This window comes from Lissotriton vulgaris, chromosome 5 (assembly GCF_964263255.1).
Source record: "Lissotriton vulgaris chromosome 5, aLisVul1.2, whole genome shotgun sequence".
Lineage (NCBI taxonomy): Eukaryota > Metazoa > Chordata > Amphibia > Caudata > Salamandridae > Lissotriton > Lissotriton vulgaris.
In genome coordinates, this window is record NC_141693.1 from 1484122924 (window position 1) to 1484130482 (window position 7559).

Below are 7559 nucleotides of genomic sequence, written 5' to 3' on the forward strand. Positions count from 1 at the left end.
CTGTTCCCATGGGGCACAGGGTCAGAGCTGATTTGCATATCGCCATTGTCTAACCCAGGGTGGTGTGGAGTGCAAAAAAACGATGGATTAGGACCCAGATCTTTTGACTGGGTTGAATGTGTGACATTGATCCTCATTCGGTCCATCACCTGTTGTTTTTGCAATTCCGCTATAAGTGTACTGGGGATGCCCAGACGTGGGTCCCAGGCACTCCACACCACTGGAGTCAAGCTAGCCGGGCTGATGAGAGGTGTTACCTCGAAACCGGTCCGGTCCTCGGATGCTTGATTCCGTTCTGGGAAGGACATGGCTTTTGTAGTTCGGACTGAACTGTTCCCATGGGGCACAGGGTCAGAGCTGATTTGCATATCGCCATTGTCTAACCCAGGGTGGTGTGGAGTGCAAAAAAACGATGGATTAGGACCCAGATCTTTTGACTGGGTTGAATGTGTGACATTGATCCTCATTCGGTCCATCGCCTGTTGTTTTTGCAATTCCGCATACAGTCTTTTCAGCAAGTCCAAACCCAACAGATTCTCACCACAACCAGTCGTTAAAATAAGGGGAGCTTCCAATTCACAATGGCCGATAGAAAGAGGCAAAGGAATAGAAACCGGATTACGAACTGGGGCACCAGAAAATCCTACTGAAACATTGGTCAAGCCAGACAAAGGTGCGCCAGGAAGTTTAGAGTGCATAATATAACTCTTTGTCGCACCAGTATCCAAAAGAAAAGGTTCTGTCACACCTAATGTAACCACTTCAACATAAGGTCCACTCTGATCTACTGGAACTGACACTACTCCCTCTCTTTGCCCATGGCTGTCCTAGCAATCATTATAACCAGCACTCTCGCTCTCAACACAGTAATCATCAGCATAGTACTGAGATGACTGAACAGTCGGAACATTCTGTCTGTCAAAACAATTCACAGAATTCTGAGGGGGAAAGGAACGCTCATTCCGAGGAATCACACCACATCCCCTACCCCTAGGAGCTTGTTGAAAACCACCACGACCTCTGTGATCCGATACACCATTCGCATGCTGTAACAGAACCGAACAACTATGCTTAAAGTGACCTTCTTCCCTGCAATAAGCACACTGATTAGGGCCTGGTAAAAATCGCGGAGGAAAATACTCGGGCTTCTGTAACAATCTCTGACACTGTGGGGGTTGCTGATACTGAGGATGATTTGCACGAAGCGGATAAGATTGCTGCAAAAGAACTTTCGTCTTTAATTCTTTAGTCTTCCTCTCTACTTTATCCTTCTCATCTTTATCCCTGTTCTCGTAATACTGTGCAGTAGCCAATATCTGGGCTGACGAAGAAACAGCCCATGAACTCTCAGAATCTTTCAACTTATTAGAAAGTTCGGGAAGCAAATTAAAGACAAATTTGTCCACGAACAACCTTTGACCACCTTCGGTGCTCATATCCTGACCACTATGATCGATAAACGTTTCTTCAAACCTAGTGAAGAAATCAGACACACTTTCATCTTTCTTTTGTTTACATGCTGCCAACTTATCCCAATTCACTCGTAAAGCAGGCATCATAGTTTTCATCAAATTAATAATTCTACCAGGTAATTCTGCAACTAAGGGTTCAGGTTTGGCACCTCATACCTGCCGACCATCTGCAGCAACAATGTTAGCCCATGTATCTCCTAATTCTTGCGCATGATTCTCATGACGAATCTTCGCCCACAAAGGTTGAGGGACTACATTACCCATTAGCATATCTATATCAGCTAAATTCATAATACACGCTTCAACTGTCTGAGACAACTCTTTGTAATAACCAGCAGGATTTTTACGAGGGTCAGGTAAGGTCTTCTTAAGAGCCAAGACCTCTGCTCTTTTCCAAGGGACATGTACCCATACTCGCTGAAAATGAGCTGGCTCAGCTTGAATACCATTATTAACATCAGCCTGAACTGCATCTCTCCATACAGGAGGAACTTCTTTCATGGGATACTGCTTCACTTTTCTCCTAACAGAGGACTCAGGTTCATGCAATGTCTGAGGCGGTAGCCTAAACCTGAAGACAAGTATCGTCTCTACAGCATCTGTAACACCGGACTCCACTATCGTCCCTTGAGCAAAATCTGACTGGACATCAAACACTTCCTGCAAAATTGGACCCAACTCTTTATTTTCCCATTCCTGACGGCGAAAAGTACACATCATATCAAACACATACCTTTGCTTCGATGGTTCCCACTGAAAGAAAACATCCATAATCGCTTGTAAATTATACATCGAAGCATTTAAAACCCATCTTCGAGCCAAAAGATCCAACACTGCCCGCTCTTCAAGACTAGGACTCTGACTACGACTCTGCCTACGTTCCGAAACAGGGGTCATATTCAATGACCCAAAGAGTGGAGACAAAAGATTAACAACAGTCTCAGTCATTCGTATTCGAGCAGAAGGAGAAGAAGTAGCCATAAGAACAGGAGAAAGAGTATTTTGTGGCAAAAGAGGCATAGGGACAAGAGGAGCAGGAGTCGAAGATACAGAAGTAGAAGGCAAAGGAATTTGAGGCAAAGCAGAGAGCAAAGTCGGTGACCCTAGAGGGGGTTGCACCGTAGGAGGGAGAACCATCTGTGCAGCAACGGGTGGCTGAACAACAGCAGGGGGCTGAACAGCAAGAGGTGCCACAACCAGGGGTAATGGAGGCGCAGTAGCACTCTGCACATGAGGAGGTAGTAATCTCAGTAAATGAGAGATCAAAGGATCTTTTTCAGGGTCTTCATTCACTTTTGAAAGGGAAGACGGCAAGGCCGGATAACATTTATCCATAGCCATGCAACTCTGTCTATCTAAGACTTCACTCGCACGCTCTTCTCCATCTTCCCTAAACTGCCTAGCAGCTTGTAGTACTGACACATTCTTATCTTTCCTATCTCTCTTTGCTTGCTTAATTTCCCGCTGTTTGGCTTCCTTACGGCAAAGGCTTTAAGAGTCAAACATCGCCGGCTGGGCTTTCTTCTTAAATAGTACAACTTCCAGTTTATCTAAAATCTCTGTTTCGAAACTACCATATTGGGGCCATCGTAAAACACCATCTTTCCTAGTATAGTGGACCCATACTTCGTTGTACGTAATGGGACCCACGCCGTGTTTTGAATAGAGCTCGTAAGTTGGAGTTCCAACCGGAGGTATCGGACACAAATCCTCCAATCGGGAATCCCTGTTGCAACCACAACCAAACCATTTCCCAAATTTGCTAAGACCAGGCATCTTATAGCTCACTAATCTAGCTTCAAACTTCAAGGGGTTATCAACTATCGATACACTCGTAAATATACGAGCCCCTCTGCTTCAGCTATTGCAATATCTGAACAAACTAAGGACCAAAACAAAGATCGTGGGAGCGACCCACTTATACTTAACCAAGGTATCTGTCACGCCACCAGAAGACTGTCTATCGTCTCACTCTACAAAGGATCAATCAAGGGTCCAAGACAGGGCGACAGTCAGGGCAGCAGTCCTTCATAGCCGTCGGAAAGCTTGGAAGCTTCGCAGCAAAAACCTTCGTACCACGACGACATACAGGGGTCGATGAAGTGGTTGGCCTTCCTCCAGAATTTTCTCATGTGGCTCCTCACGATCCTAGGGCTTGGACCTGTACCGCTGAAGTCGCCCCATGTTGGGCGCCAACTGAAGAACCGGGTTTTTCAGAACGCCCGGGGAAACGCCCAAAGTCTTCGAGTTCACCTGTCTTGGTATACAGAGACACGGAATACTTCTAGGTGGCGTCAGAGATCAAATTTATTAGCTGCAGCTAGTAACAGTAATCCCAGCAATACAACACGGTGTACAACTCAAGAAACTGTTAAATTTTCGTAGAGCAAGACATCAGTGTTTATCCATATTTTACTCATTTGCAATGCACACCCACTGCGACAAATTTGAACGAATCAAATACATTTTCCCATGCTTTGTCATATCGTAAAACACTCACTTTACATTGTACCAACCAACAAGTTAATTATTAGGAATGTCCCAAATTCAATTTCCACAAGCCGGACAAACCCATAATTGAAAGCACTACCCATGTAATGAAAAGACATAAGGAAAGAAGTAGTTTAGATATTGAGTAGGATAAGATATGTGCAAGCGAACTAAAAGTTAACGATATCCTGAACAGTGATTGGCAATTTTCAGACAATGATCAGCTAGGGAAATTGGCTTCACAAAGGATCAGTTTCAGGTGACGGGGTCAGCGTCTTTGCAGTCCACTCGCAAGTCAGAAAAGGCCTAGTTAATATGTACATGAACAACGAAGCCCATGCAACTTTGTTCGTTCGGTCACCTCCACGGCCTACGTGAGGGCAACACTAAATGGCGGCACAGACAAAATGGAACCCATATTCAAGACAAAGTCTCTGAATACGTAATGAACTCGCTAGTTCATTCCATATTGGCCGTACTTACTAGATACGGTACAACATCACAAAAATCGTGACGGAACCATAACCTCACAGGACAAGGCAGAATTTTAAAGAACCTCAGACCCTCCTTTTGCCATTACGTAGGCAATAACCTAAACTCACGTCAATCTGAATCTAGATCTATGTCTATTCTCATCAGATCATCAAGGATGGATGGATTTCACAGGACAAGGCAGAATTTTACAGAACCTCAGACCAAATAACATATCAGAGGGAGGCAGAGAGAGGGAGAGGGGAGGAGTATACTGTATAATGACCATGGAAGAATTAGAACGATAAAAAGAAATGTAGGAGGGAAGCCTTAATCTACAGGGGAGAAGGTGCAGAGGAATCAAGCTCACAATGCCAAAAACTATTTTACTGAGTGGCCACAGAACGAACAAGTGTGGCTGCGCGAAAATGAAAGCGATTGTGGCCGTGTGAAAGTGAAAGCAATCACGGTGCCGTGAAGGTGAAAGCGATTGCGCTAAGGCCACGCTATTTAAAAGCACGCCACCATGCACTCGCGCGTGTGTGCGACAGGAAGACAAAATGGCGTGGGACTGTTTACTGTCCCACGGGCATGCTGTCTGCATTGGACAGATGGCGAGAGCAGCCATCTTTGTCCATGCAGACGCATGCATGAGCCCACGGGGAGAATTGATTCCAAAAGGTCCTCTCTGGCGAGTGTAGCGCACACGCTGCTTTCGCCAGGCAAGACCTAACAAGGAGACAAGAAAGGAGAGCAACATCAATGGTTATTCAAAAAATGCTGGGAGCGGTCTTATGTTTAGAATTTAGGAGGAACAAGGAAAAAAGCACTGTGTTACATTTAATGATATGTAACCTGTACTACTTGTGCAAGTTTGTGCTCATGAAGACAGTGAACAGCCCAAAGTGACAAGTGTGAACCAGTGGGGTGCGGCGCCAAAGAACAGTGAACATTTGTATACAAGACATTAGTGATCGTCCAATCTATTTAACAATAGCTAAGAAACAATTTACAAGATTATAAAGACCAAAACACAGATGCGCCTGTTGAATTGCGCTAGGGAGTCAACGACGTTTCGAACTAATAGCAATGCAGGTCATCATCAGGACCAGGTTACACTTATTCGAAGTGCTGCATAGGCCCCACCGGAGGGCACAAGGACAGAAATCCATGAAAAGCAGGGCACAAGGATCAACGTCACGGCCAGATTCAAATGAGATGGAAATGGATTGCTCATGGAGGTACCGCCAGGAAATGCTGGAGCCTCAGGGTGAGCGAGTTAGGGCTCGGTTGCCCAGGGTTGCTGAAATTGGAGCAACCACCGTTGGTGTGAAGTTTCGTAAGTCCAAGGAATGGTCACTGAGTTAATGGGTGGAAAAACAAGGCCGGCGTCCAGGATGACAGGCGTCCAGCAACGTCCATAGAGTCAGGGCGCGAGGGTGTTCGCCTGCAGCGGCGGGAACACGGATCAAGAGCGACAACGGCGTGTGTCTGTCCACCTCAGTTCGGTCTGGAAAACTCTGGATGAATAAATGCAGCACTTCATAAAAATAGAAGAGAATCTCACGTTTACATTAGGCAGACTGACAAAAGCACTTTAATGTGCTTTGGGGAAAAACGGAGTAAATGTCATGTTTTATATGGAAAATAAGGTTTAGGATTGGCAAATGTCCTGAGAGGCTCCCATGCGCTGGATGAAAAACAGGAGTATGGACGTGTGACACCGCGTAATGCAATAAGATGGTTTGATAAAAGGGTTGTAACAAATGTTCTGAATTTAAACATTCATTCTCAAATTCAATTCCTTTAAAAGAACTCCCGTTCATAACTAGACTATTGAGGGTCTGAAATAGAAATGGCATGAATACAATTCAAAACTTTGATAAAAGCAGGGCAGAAAGAGAAACGAGTTTAATGCATCAGGCTAAAAGTCTACAGGCGTCATACCACCGGAAGCTTTTCTCAGGATGGGGCCCTGGGCTCGTGCTGGGCTTCTCAAAATGTTCACTGGAATTTCCACTTGCTTCCCGGAATGAACTAAAGACTAATCACCCACGGGTTTAAAGGATCCAGTAACCACAAGCTTTTCCTTAATGTGCTCTGGGTAAAAACAGGAGCACAGAGAAGTGGAGTGAATAACGTGGGCTTCTCAGCGCAGTTTGCACCCGCTGGGCACTGGCTAGAAAAAACACACTTTTAAATCAGTGGCCTTTCACCCGGGAGATATCTGTTCTTCCCAGGGAGTTATGTTGCTTGCTTTCTTCAGCCTGTTCTAACGGCAGCTGCCCAGGGGGTCCGTTGTCGGCTGGCGCCATATTATGAGCAAAAGTTTCTGTCGTGCCTCAGAGGCCCTTTTTTTGATGTCAGAGAAAGGATGCAAAGAATGGAAAGATGCCAGAGTTACGCCATTTCAATGGGTCCCTCTTTGTTTAAATATATTTTGACATTTCTTTTGCATAGAGCCCAACCTCCTGAATGGATAGTAAGATTAGTAACTGTGGTTAAGCCCGAGTTATGAATCATCTCCACACTGGATGCTGAGACGATAAAAAACGTGCTTTACCTGTTAATTTCATTCTTAGGGGGATATTCACAAGAACGTAAGAGAACTATCGCAAAATTAGCTTAAAGCAAATTTCTTCGTCGCAATCTATCGTGGGAAAATAACGCTGTGTTAACTAAGTATTCACAACATGGAGGCACCATACGATAGGCCCAGGACAATGCATCATATGTCGCAAAAATGCGAAACACCAACGGAAAAAAGTTGCGATGAGGGCAATCGCGATACAAAAAGCAGCGAAAACCAGCGACAGGCCTGAAAATCCCACGCCTCAGGCGGGAAAATGCACTATAAATGCAAGAAAAAGAACACACCAAAAACATATCAAAGTGCGTAGCAACATGGATGCACCTGGACTGAGTGCAGAGGCCAACCCAAACCTCCCAAGCCCCACAGATCACAAGCAAGGAACAACAGGGTCGTGGGAGGCCAAGGAGAAGAGGAAGAGGAAAATGGGGTGCAGTCGACAGGAAAACCCGATCTGACCCACAATTAGACTAACGTGAATGTTGTCGGAGTGTCAAGGAGGCCAATGGAGGAGACCAAGATGAACTGGTATTATG

General features: G+C 45.2%; 1 pseudogene; it reads right to left on the minus strand.

The window, feature by feature from the left end:
- Positions 1-827: 827 nt before the first annotated feature.
- Positions 828-1973, minus strand: LOC147712799 (uncharacterized; annotated as a pseudogene).
- Positions 1974-7559: the final 5586 nt, after the last annotated feature.